The 13,356-nt window shown below is 40.7% G+C and overlaps 1 long non-coding RNA gene across 1 annotated transcript; it reads left to right on the top strand.

Moving 5' to 3' along the window:
- The first annotated feature begins 7,534 nt into the window (after window positions 1-7,534).
- LOC121622969 lies at window positions 7,535-10,167 on the top strand. Its single transcript, XR_006007808.1, has 3 exons — window positions 7,535-7,732; window positions 8,391-8,458; window positions 10,122-10,167. It is a non-coding gene; the product is annotated as an uncharacterized LOC121622969 (long non-coding RNA).
- The last annotated feature ends 3,189 nt before the right edge of the window (window positions 10,168-13,356 follow it).

The following is a 13,356-nucleotide window of genomic DNA, read 5'->3' as shown; positions in this document are numbered from 1 at the left end:
CGTCAAAACAATTTAAATTAACACATATATTTTCAAATTCTACATTTTTGTCCGCTCGTACAGAACGGTGTGGTAAACAATCCATTGATGGGTTTTGGACCGTGTTCCAGTCACCCCCTAAAATTAATTTGGCTTGAGGAAATAAAACCAGAATTTGTGAAATATCCTCCTCATATTCTTGAAATAACATTTTATTTTTTACACTATTATTTGTTCCATATATATTCCCCAACACAAAAATATTATCCATTAATTCAACAACTAAAATAACCCATCTTCCAAAAATATGTGTTTTACTTTTCGAAATCTTTCCTTTAAAGTTCCCTTTTAAAGTGGCAACACCCACCGATCTGTTACTACCATAGGACATCCAAATGTCCTCTCCCCACTGGTTTTTCCAAAACTTATAATCTGACACTAAGGCATGTGTCTCCTGCAGAAAATAAAAATCAGCCTTGAACTTTTTGCAAAACAAAAATGTAGCTTTCCTTTTCAATACATCTCTCCATATCTCTCTCTGTATATACACTGTTCCATCGTCTCTGGTACCGCTCAGCGCCATTTAGTTTCTCCTCCAGCTCAGAGGTTTTCTTCTCGTGGTCAGAAGAGGCCTTTTGGATCGATGTAACATCTTTTTTCATATCTTGAATTTCACTGAACAGAAATTCGGCATTTTCTTTCAAGTCTTTAATATTTTCCGCGTTTTGTTTTGGTGACCAAGCTCATCTGCAGGCCGTCAGCTCTTTCATTTATTTTGTCTGCCAGCATTCTTACAATATTTTCTTGTAGGTCGGCGAGAGTAGGTTGGGCTCTGTCCTTCTTTGACTCCATTTTCCCCTTCTTAGCCGCTGGTGTTATAGGTGCAGAGTCAGAGTCAGGTAGGGGCACCCGTTCAGGGCTGTGAGTCTTTGCATAGCTGTGCATGTCCAGGGCGCTTGCTTCCATGTCCTTAACTGTGTCGTTGTAGGAAGGTGAGAACAAGTTTCTGCTTACGTTACTAGGCCTGGGTCTTATTTTTCCGCGTCCTCGTGCTCTTCCTCTACATCGTTCCATAGATGAGTTGGAACAGTTCCAGCTCCGCACATGAAAAGTTCGATGGCCGAGTAAGCTTACTGCTAGCTTTTCTGGTTCAATAAAAGTTTTTATATATATATATATATATATATATATATATATATACATGTATATATGTACGTATATATCTATATATAAAAACTTTAACTTTAACTTAAAAACTTTATATATATATATATATATATATATATATATATATAATAAGTATTCACCCCCTTTGATGTTTTACCCTTTTATTGCTTTCATAAATCAATCATGGTCAATAAAATTTAGCTTTTTCAACACAAAAATTTATTGGAAAAAACTCTTTAATTTCAAAGTGAAAACAGATTTCTATAAAGTAATGTTAATAAAAGAAAATTATATAAATGAAAATAATAGTTTGCATAATTATTCACCCCCCTTAAGTCAGTATTTAGTAGATGCACCTTTGGCTGCAATCACAGCAGTGAGTCTGTGTGGATAGGTTTCAATCAATCTTGCACATCTGCCCACTGCAATTTTGTTCCATTCTTCTTTGCAAAACTGCTCAAGCTCTGTCAGGTTGCATGGGTATTGGGCATGAACAGCCCTTTTCAAGTCCATCCACAAATTCTCTATAGGATTGAGGTCTGGGCTCAACTCCAGAACATTTACCTGGTTCTTTTTTAACCATTCCTGTGTAGCTTTTGCAGTATGTTTTGGATCATTGTCTTGCTGGAAAATAAATTTTCTCCCAAGTCGTAGTTCTCTTGCAGACTGAAAAAGATTGTCCCCCAGGATTTCAGTGTATTTTGCAGCATTCATTCTGCCCTCTATTTTTACAAGCCTTCCAGGTCCAGTTGCTGAGAAACATCCCCACAGCATGATGCTGCCACCACCATGCTTCACAGTGGGGATGGTGTGTTTTTGGTGATGTGCAGTGTTCGGTTTCTGCCAAACATGACGTCTTGTCTGATGGCCAAAAAGCTCAATTTTGGTCTCATCAGACCAAAGAATCTTCTTCCACTTGACCATGGAGTCCTCCACGTGCTTTTTGGCAAACTCTAGTCGAGATCTGATGTGACTTTTCTTCAACAGTGGCTTTCTCATTGCCACTCTCCCATAAAGCTTTGACCGGTGAAGAACCCGGGCAGCGGTTGCTACATGCACAGTCTCTCCCATCTCAGCAGCTGAAGCTTGTAACTCCTTCAGAGTAGTTGTAGGGGTCTTGGTGGCTTCTCTCACTAGTCTCCTACTTGCACGGTCACTCAGTTTACGAGGGCGGCCTGATCTAGGCAGATTCACACAAGTGCCATATTCCTTCCATTTCTTGATAATTGACTTCACTGAACTCCGGGGGATGTTCAGTGCCTTGGAAATTTTTTTGTAACCATCACCTGAATTGCACTTCTCAATAACCCTTTCCCTGAGTTGCTTAGAGTGTTCTTCTGTCTTCATGGTGTAATGTTAGCCAGGAATACTGATCAACCCTTCAGACACAGGTGTTTTACAACTCAGTCCCTTGAAACACACCCACACCACTCAGGTGATCTAATTCACTAATTGTGAGACTATTGGCAACAATTTGATAGACCTCTATTGAATTAGACCATTAAATAAAAAAGGGGGTGAATAATTATGCAAACAATTATTTTCATTTATATATTTTTATTTCATTAACATTACTTTATAGAAATCTGTTTTCACTTTGACATTAAAGAGTTTTTTCCAATAAATTTTTTTGTTAAGAGAGCCAAATTTTATTGACCATAATTGATTTATGAAAGCAATAAAAGGGTAAAACATCAAAGGGGGTGAATACTTGATGAATGAATATACAGATACAGATAAATAATTTCAAGGGAACGATTCTGACTGATAAAAGACTAATAAAAAAACACAGTTTACTGGTGGCTATAAAGTTAATGGGAGACATAACCGCCTCTCAAAATCACAGCTGAGGCATAACAGGTCAGTGATGTGTACATATCCTTCAAGTGATACTTCAATAAACTACCTAAAGTGCTGGTTAACTCAATCCTTGTTGCTCTGATATTTTAAAGCAGGTGGTTGCCTGGTGGGGATTTTAGGATTCAGTGTAAGGGTTGTGTGGACAGTGGTAAGACAGCCCAGAGCCTTATTTTCAGATGCCCCTGTTTCAGCATTTCATCCTGGCTACCGCCTCGGCTATTAGAACCTGGTTACAATAAGACTTCAGGTTGAATTTCATCAGGAAAAGGTGTCTTTACAAATCAGCAGGCAACTGAGTGAAAACTAACACTTCTCAGCAGAAAAGCAAAGTAATTTAGAGCGACAAAGTATGAATGCAAAACAAAATAATTCAGAAAAAACAAGAATTTCATCATAGTGAAAACTGGGCCTTCATCAAGACCGCAAAAAGACACAGAACAGAGAGAGCTGAAAAGGACCTTAAATGGAGCAATTGAAAGTGGAGGGAAAGAAGGCATCCATGTCAAACTGGAAAGACCATCACTGAAGCTGAGGGGTGGCCTAACACACCACCTGTCAGCCACTTACAATGCTCAATACTCAGAACCCTCCCAAGGCAGCTCTACAGCCATTCACACCAAGAGCCAGGTGACCCTGATGACTCATATGATGGTCAGGTGGGACAACCTCACTCTTTCACACCAGGACCCACCCATTGTAGTCCATTGACCCATTAACACCTTGGCCCATGTTACCTTAAAGACTCACATGATAGCTAGGTGGGTCCATGACCCTGCAAGAGGATGAATACCTGAGACTTCCCACCAGTCAGTCAGAACTGAAGTAGCCTCTTGGATGAGAGGCGAAACATCTTCTAGAACCATATACAAGTCCAGTTGCCTTTTGGAAAACCTTAGAAATAACGCTATGTCATTAACTGTACTAAAATGCACCATGCTGTGATATTTTGATCGATTTTACACATTTGCTCAGATTCTCATGGGCACTAATGTTAAATTGCAAATATTAAAATGTGTAGTCGAGTAAAATGCAAAGTAATTGGCTTTCTGACGGTCGTTTGACGTTTTAGCCTGAGTGCTTTTTCTTTTCCCTCACCAGAGGGAGACAGAGATCTTTGTGAAAGCATTAGTGTGTTGAAGTTGAACTTGTGCATTTTTTATTAATTTTATGATAAATCTACCAAGAATAAGTGCACCCAGGAAGCACAGAAACATCAGTGACTGTATTTAAATCTCTCCCATCCATTTTCACAATCACCCTCTCTTACCAATTCTGTCTTGCCAGTAGCTTCTTTCAAAAACTCGACTGAAGCATAATGTGTCAGTGATGTCTACATGTCCTTCAAGTAATATATAAATAAACTAAGTGCAGGATTTACCTGCCCTTTACTGTTTTCATTGATATAATGCAGAGATGGTCACAGCATTTTACTTTCAGCCAGGTGTCTGGTTCTCACCTGAACTGTGGTCACTTAATGAATGAAATAGTTAACCCAATCGTTGTTGCTCTTAAATTTAAAGCAAGGTGGTTGCCTGGTGGTGATTTTAGGATTCACTGTGTATAGTCTTGTCTAAATGTAAGGGGGATGTGGACAGTGATGAGGGTGGTGGGACGGTGAAGGGAGGGCCCTGGAGAATTGGAAAACTACAATATGATTTATAGTCAGTTCATACAGATTGAACATACAGTTATGAACAGCCATGACAATTATGCATATTACATTAAATCCCCTGGATTCAGATCTCAGTTAGCAGCTCACTGGTTTTGGTTTAGCAACAGGATAGATTGATGTATAAAATAATTTTTCAGCCTATTGTGTTTAAACAGAGGAACTCTAAGATGCGTGGATCCACCCTGGAGGTTGGAACGTAGACTGAGCAGACAGGCGGAGGGTAGGACAGTTAAAGCACAGCCACACATGACTGCTGCAGCTCAGGCTCAGGGGGCTGCTGTAGCTCAGGAACTGGGGGCTGCTCCATCTTAGCCGGAACTAGGGGTCGCTGCTGCTTAGGAACTGGTTGGCTAACATTATCAACCACACTGCAGATTTGTGCCATCTCACCAATAAAACAACCAAGCCCAGACATAAAAAGATTCAGATATCTTTACACAAATTTTGCATGTTGAAGGTATTTTGAGCCTAAAGTAAAATTCTATTGAACTACACCAAAATGGAGGTATAGAAGCCCAAAGAGGACTATATTAAAATGAAAATATAATTAATAATGAAAATGAAAATGTAATTCCACAACAGCTTTACAACTTTACATTTATGTTATGCTATTTAAGTAAAAAAAGATTTAAATGCAATTTTCTAACAATTTGAAAATAAAAACAAAAACATTTTCAAAGACTTAATTTGCTACAGATTAGACAATATTCAAATGCAATGAGGGAAACAACACCCCCAGGATTGCATTTATATTTACATGTCATCATGCTCTAAAGTGAACAGTATGGGTTAATTTAAACACAAGATACTTGTGCTCAAAAAGAGGATTCATTCTCAGTGAAGAACCTTGGAGCTCTAATCTGCCTCTATACCTGCCAAAGAGCAGTGATTCCTAACACGTCTCTGGGGGTCATCAGGTGGAAACCTCCCTTCAACAGTGTTTCGCCTACTTAGTCCCACTACACCTCCAGGAGGTTAGGCAGTGAACTCCGGCGTCCCAGAGTCACCCCCCCTAGTGCCAGTTCACACTGCTCCTACACAATCCAAACAGCACCGCCACGTTCAACTGACCCAGAGATGCTCCAGGTAGTGGCCAGTACCGATGCTACCAATTAACTATTGCTAATGCTAATGCTAACCGCTAGGAAGAACAGAAGAAGACAATACAGTTCCGATGCTACCATTTAGCTAATGTTACGTGCTAACCGCTACCTGCTAAGAGGAACAGAAGAAGACAATAAAGCTAGATTCACCTATACTGTTAATGTTAATTGCTAGCTACCAATACTAACTGCTAAGATACTATCATACTCTCACCGCTTTAGCTATTGTTAGCTGCTACAATGCTACCACAGGCCTAGATGCCACATGTAACTGCCGATTGCCACACTACCATCATCTACCCCTGCCTCTCACCAACTGCACCAAGAAAAAGCGGGGTGGGAATACAAACCCTGGTTCGGGTAGGGGATAGAAAATAAAGAGGTAGAGTCAAAAGATGAAAGTAGGGATTGGATACAGACCCTTGTTCGGGTAGGGGGTGGAAAATTTAGAAGGTGCTGAAGGTGGAGGCCTAAACCACAGACTAGATTTAACAGCCTCTTCTAACATTTCCTTCAAGAAGCAGCAAACCCTACCATTTCCTTCAAAAAGCAAACAGAGCAGGAAAACAAACCCTAACATTTCCTTCAAGAAGCAAACAAAACAGGAAAACAACCAAAAAGATCAAAAAACAAGCCAACTCTGTGTCTTACCACGCAAACTCACCTGAACAGGCTGCATGGTCCCAAAGAGAGACTCTAGCTGGCCACACCCCCACCTTATCTAAACTTCCTGGTTCTCTTCCTATTGGCAGAGCAAATGGAAACAAAAATGCCATCTGTCAGTCCTCTCATCAATGCAGGTCTTCACTTGGAACATCACTTCCTCTGTGGTGTGTTCCTCTTGGTAAAGTCTGCTGACCTAGCTCCTTCTGGCTTGATGCCATAGCCTATGCTATTTGGCAATGGCATATTTTTTGTAATGCCTGCAAGACTTACCACAAATAAATGTCAACAACACAGTTTCACCTCCACCTTAGCAGCCTAGCTGGATGACTATAAACCTTATCTACATGGAGTTTGGCGAGACTCGGTGACCGATGATGGACAGTATGTGAAGTTTGAATGATCCAACTTTTTCTCAGTATCCAAGAAAGATGAAGACACAGGTATAGTGTATGTGAGGGCGTTATGCTAACATTACAGGTCCATGAGGTAGTCAGACAAGTCCCCGTAGTGTGAAAGTAGGATGAAGATAGCAGCTTTAGAATACTGTGTTTGTTCAGACATGGTAGAGCCCGTAATAAATCCTACAACTTTTTAGGCTTTTTTTTCTCGTTAGTCAAGGATCCCTCTAACCTATTTTTTTTTTTTTTTTTGCTATATATACATATATGTATGTAGGACAGACATACCACCATGCTAGAAGTAATATTCATATCCCCTAAACCAAAGTAGCAGTACTACAGCATTTAAACCTATTCCATCTCTGGTCAAATTAATACCTAAAACAGAAAGAAGCATGGACGTATTTAAGAAAAAGTTACATGACTGTCAACTGGCAAGTAAAAAGTAGCAGACACACAAAACCAGTATCATTACAGAGGCTTTTTAAAAAATACTGATGTCAGATCAAAAAATGATAGAAGGTGCAACTATAACACAATATCTAATATCTATTACGTGGCAGTTGTTTATTTTTACAAAGCATTCAAATCCCCAGTGGCCAACTTTACCGCCACAGGAATTTGAAACATTTATTCATCTGAATGTTGAAAGTCAGGTCACTTCAGTGCCTTTCAGTGCTGGTTCTGTCTGTGTGGAGTTTGCATGGTCTTTCTGAGTTCATGTATGTTCCCGTGTATTTCCTCCGGTTTGTTTTGTCTTCCACACTGACACTTGTCTTCTATCATGAAGTCACTTTGAAGTAAGTGAAAAAGGGGAAAAAAATTAAAAGGAGAAGAAGACATGATGAGCAAGATCTGAAGTTGTTTTCTCAGGTCATCATGAAAAGGTAAGACTTACAGATCCCCGAGGGGAAATTCATGTTACAGCTGCACACGGACAGGCTGAGAACAAATAACTCTCTCTCTCACACACACACACACACAAAGTATTTTATCTGTAGTCAAAGTACATATCTAAATACATGTTTTACGTTGGATACAGTTTTCACATATATGTGTAGCAGTAATATTAATTTACTAGAAACTGAAGAGAATAGTATACCACATACAGTAATATAATAATTTAATTCATTATATAATATAGACACACAATAACAATATACTACTACTTTAAGCCTATATGAGGGACTAACAGCAAGTTAATAAGAGAAAGAAGAAGAAAAAGGGGGAAAAGAGGAGAAGAAAAGAAGATTAAACATGAATAAACAAGAAACGAACAAGGAAAACAGAGATGCCACTCCTCAGCAGACAGACTCCCTCCCAACAGTCAGAGTGCTCCAACGACAGGACATAAAACCTTAAAATTATTATGGACCCTATTGTCCCATGTTTCTGTGTCCAAGTTACTAGACACCAATTTTTAAAGTTTTTTTGAGTAAAGAACGAGAGAGCAGCAGCCAGGAAACGGCTGCAATTTAATCCCACAGGATGTTTGCACTCTGTCAATGTACGTCCACTAAAAGTGTTTGTTCTTGCCTCTGACAGGCTCCAGTTGTTCTAACTGTCTGACAACATTGTTAAAGGACCCCTGCAGAGGAACACTTTGTTAAAGAGTAAGTTTTGTTTTAACCAGAAACGACTGCTATATCGCTCTTGCCAAAGCCACCAAACCCCATTCACAGAAACAGTAGTTTAAAAACACACTTCATTCAAACACAACAAAAACAAAATAAAACTCAACAAAACCATCTTGGTTCGTCTTTTCGCTGTTCCAATAATCGCTAATTCTGGATTTGTTCTGAATTGGCAATTCATGTATAACTTCTCTCAATCGTTAGAGGAGCGAGAGAGAGGGCGGACATCAGAGAAGAATATTTTCACATCTACATTTGGACATCTAAATAGACTCAAATATGTCAGACTTCAACAGATTTTCCCAGTGGAAGTGGGGGCACTGACATCAGTGCCCCCCACTTCCACATTTTTCAATACATTATCATTTTCTTCTCTCCCATACGCACAACCATACATATAAAGGCGTGCCATATTTAACAGATTTCTTCTAAAATACTCGATACTTACACTCTTCTAAATCACTTATTGCATGATGTCTATTATTATTAGAATTACTGTGACTATTATTTCATCCTTGTGTTATGATTTTAAGGGTTTTAACAGACTCTGATGCCAAGCTCACACAGAGTAGCCAGGAGACAGGAGTACATGACAAACATGTATCACAATGTGTTTTAATGAATGCTCAGTAAGCAATGAGTTCCAATAGAAGAACAGAGTTCAATGGTGCAAGTTCAAGAAGTTCCAGACTCGAGTAACAGGGAGAGCAGCCAGACGGTCCAGACAAGGGTCGCAGGGCCAGGATTTTTACACAAGGTCTCACAGGGAGAACAATTATTTTTAATTCCCTGATATTTTGAAATCATATCCAGAATTGCAGCATATTAATGTTCCCTTGTGATTTCAACTTCCTTTTCCTTTTTTGACACTGTTGGAGCCACTGTGGGTGGGTCTACACTGGAGGATAAGTGAACAAGCCAGTGAGCCAGTCCTTCTCGTCTGACTGCTTTTTGTGTTTCAGAGGGACAAGGCCATGACTCACTTTACAGGTCTGTGGGAACACAGGATTGGTCTGGTTTATCATGCTTTCAGTGTTTGAACTCTGCAGCAAGAACATCCTGCAAATGCTAATCAGTATCATATTGAAATCCCTTTTATCAAACATGAAATGAATATGCTGTAATTATGTGGTTTCCTAACAAGAACCTGTAGAAGCAAGCCTGACACACTTAAGATGACTTTATCAATCACCAGTATTACAGCAGCAGGTAATGGCAGTTGGAAAAAATAGCAACAGAAATAGAAAAATACAAATTAAAAGCTGCCTTTATACATTATACAAATGACTATAAAAGAAATATGTATATATATATATATATATATATATATATATATATATATATAGAGAGAGAGAGAGAGAGAGAGAGAGAGAGAGAGATATTGCTGCCAAGAACTATTAGAAGAATTGCAAAAGAGTCTGATTATGGACCCAGTGCTACATTAAGCTACGCTGGAGTTGAACACTCTGACAGCTGATGGTATGAAGGACCTGTGGTAGCGTTCCTTCTTACAGGGTGGATGCAGCAGTCTGTTGCTGAAGGAGCTGCTGAGGGCCCCCCACTGTGTCATGCAGGGGGTGGGAGGGGTTGTCAATGATGGATGTCAGCTTGGCTAACATCCACCTCTCATCTACATCCTCAGTGGTGTCCAGAGGGCAGTCCAGGACAGAGCCAGCTCTCCTGACCAGTTTATTAAGTCTCCTGTCCCTCTCAGAGCTTCCACAGCCCCAGCAGACCACTGTGTCAAAGACTGCAGATGCAACCACAGAGTCATAGAAAGTCCTCAGTAATGTCCTACATACTCCAAAGGACCTCAGCCTCCCCAGCAGATGGAGACAACTTTGGCCCCTCCTGTACAGGGCATCAGTGCTGTGACTGAGTTTGGCTTATGGACCCACTGAGGCAGAGGCGAACACAGGTACAGAGTTCGATGGTTTTTGATGAAAATGGCTGGCAAAGGGCACAGGTGGTGGCAGCAGATGATGGCTGGCTTGGGAGCTGGGAACCACGTCTGATTTGGCAGCTTGTTCAGCTGAACACAGGAAAAAACAGATGAGCACTGGCAGCAAGGCACACGCTGGAAAAAACACGAGAGCACACTGGTAGTATTCCAGGAGAAAATACGCAGAAAAAAACTCTTAATGCTTGAAATAACACTAGAAGATATGACATGGGGGACATGTGACTCTACCATAGAGGACAGAGTTATCTGGCACATGATTGGTGTCATGAGGAGGTCTGATATGGAGGGTTGATTAGAGGGAATTGCAGCCAGGTGTGCCTCGTCTGCTGGGTGAAAGGGAGCGAGCGAGTGCCACACCAGCCACGCCTGCTGCCTCACACACACCCTGCATGGAGAAAGAAATACCAGAACAAACCAAACACAAAGTCTGTGTGATAAGAAGTATTGGCAAATGTAGAATATTTTAGAATAAGAAAACAGATGAGGCTCCAGGCACTTGGCGACCTATGCCTTATGGTCAAACTGACTGACTTTTAAATCATCTAAAGCATTTGCACCTGAATGTAGGAAACATACTCGTCTCTCTCAACTAGCCTGTTTGATGAATACAAACCGACACTTTGTAACAAGGAAGTGGAGCCTTTGTGGGAATGTGGAGGATAGATAATAATGAGGGACTGCTCTCTACAAAGGAGTTGTTAATAATACATTTAATTTGCGTTATCCTGCCTGTTTATGACTGTGAGTGAGCTCACTGAGTGAGTGAATTTTGAAATATAGCTGCAATAATCACAGTCCAGGCAGATTGTAAAACAGACTGGATGCAAATGGCTTGAGAGATTAAACTGATGAAAGAGATAATTGCAGAAATGTAAACTAGGTTATTTTAGCAGCACCTTGGGGTCACTGAGAGTCACTGTAGTGGGTGGAATTTGCAACCCATCTGCTAATTTTTGGTGTTCCTCACAGGTCTTACAGTTTTTGCTGCACAAACACTTTGGCTGCAGAAAAATAACAATGAAAGTAAATCTAGACGGGATCACAGTCATTGATAGTAAGTTGGACTTTGAACTCTGGACCTTTGTATATCGGAGATGATGATTTACTGAGTGGAGGTGTTAAACTGAGGTATTTTTTGTCTGTCTGTTGAACTTAAAACAGTCAAAATGTTGGTGAAAAAATTCTGAACAACATCACAAATTGAGTGTGTTGTGATATACTTTGATCAAACCTTTGGCAAAAATGTTGTGCACACAGTACAAACTTCGGTGCCAGACCATCGCGATAACACGTTTGAGACCCCAGCCTTAAACCCAGGACCGTGGGGTTCAGCTGAAGATAAAATGTGATAATAATGTTGGTCAGCTGGGTCAGGGCAGTGGAGGGGCCCACTTTGCAAGTGTCGGTTTTGAAAAGAGCTGTTCTCAGTAACAGATGATTGCTTTGCAGCTTAATGATTTCATGTTGTAGTTGTCAGACACATCAGCTGGTTCCACAGTAAACAGCAAACAGGTTCAGTTCCTTTTGTTTCCTTCTCATGTCCTGAAATCTTTCACCAGATGCCCGAACGAGTTTTCACACTCAGCATGTTCAGATGTCAGAGCAGCTTTTGTTCTGGCAAAAAAAAATAAAAAAAAAAATACAGTGTTCCCTCTTAGCACTTGTCACAGTTTTAATTCCTATTCAAATGATTTCACATTTGAAAGCAGAGAGCTGAGAAGCTGCTGGAGCACGAGGTTCATTTCCATTTAATGTTAGAAAAATAGAATTGGAAACAGTGAAGTTTGAGTTAGGCAAGCCACCAAAGCAACCAATAGCATTAGCAGCTTAGCTGATAATGTCACTTTAACAAACCTAAATGTATGATGATGTTCATTGTGTTTAACTCAGGCCACACATGGATTTTCACAGCCTGTAACAATGAATGGAAACCTGAGAGGCAGAGAAATGCATTCAAAGGTCTGTAAGATGCTCTGGAGAATAGTCCATAGTGAACAAATAGCTTTGTGACTCTTTTTCTGATACTTAAATGGTTTTTTGAATGTCTTATTTAGTTGGACAAGTAGGAGAATTGACCCAACCTGTCGTAGAACAGTTAACAGTTAATCCTCCAGTTTATCTGAACAATTCAAAAATGCCAAATTTAAAGATGTGTGGTTTTCAGTGGACAGTCCTAATGACTTTAACATGTCGCTAATAAATGAAAAAAGAAGTGAGATCCAGACATGGAAGGCTCCTATTAGAGCCACTCATGGAGGGGGCTGAACTGGGCTCAGACGAGCAGCAGGTGTCACTGCTATTTGATTTGCTAGTTTTAGTCTCTCTCTTATTTTTAATTTCAAATCTGTCTTTTGCAAGCTGCAAATGCGGCTTTAATTTTAAACTTGCAAATACGGAGCCGTGGGCTGAGCCCGCGCAGCGACCGGCCAGGGAGGGAGGAAGACGGGGTTCAGCAGCGTCTTCTACGGAGACGTGAGCGGTGAGGCCGAGCAGAGAGAGGCCGGAGCGTCTCCTCCCTGTTAACCGCCACCACACGCTCACCCTCACATCTGACTTTTAAAACGAGCCGAGGAGAGCGCCGCAGCGAGTCCGCCCACTCGTCTCCACAGCAACAGTCACATGACTCCACTCCCAGAGACGCACGGACAAGTTGCCGCGAGAGTTCAGCCACACCGGAAGTGAGTGTGGCCTTCAAAATAAAACGCTGATGTTCTACAACCCTTGCCGCTGGCTCCACGGAGAGCAGGATAATGTTGTGCATTTCTGGGAGAGGGGAAGCTCCTCTCTTGCTTTTTCCCTTTTTTAATGCAAAGCCCTGTGAGACAAGCTGGTGATAATTGCGATAATTAAAGAGGCATCCTCTTCTGTTGAAGTCTGCTTTTCGTAGCATATATTCAACAATGTCTTTAAAAAA

Source organism: Chelmon rostratus, chromosome 19 (assembly GCF_017976325.1).
Source record: "Chelmon rostratus isolate fCheRos1 chromosome 19, fCheRos1.pri, whole genome shotgun sequence".
Taxonomy (NCBI): Eukaryota; Metazoa; Chordata; class Actinopteri; order Chaetodontiformes; family Chaetodontidae; genus Chelmon; species Chelmon rostratus.
Note: the sequence above shows the minus strand (reverse complement) of the source record. Positions and strands in the feature narration are given on the sequence as shown.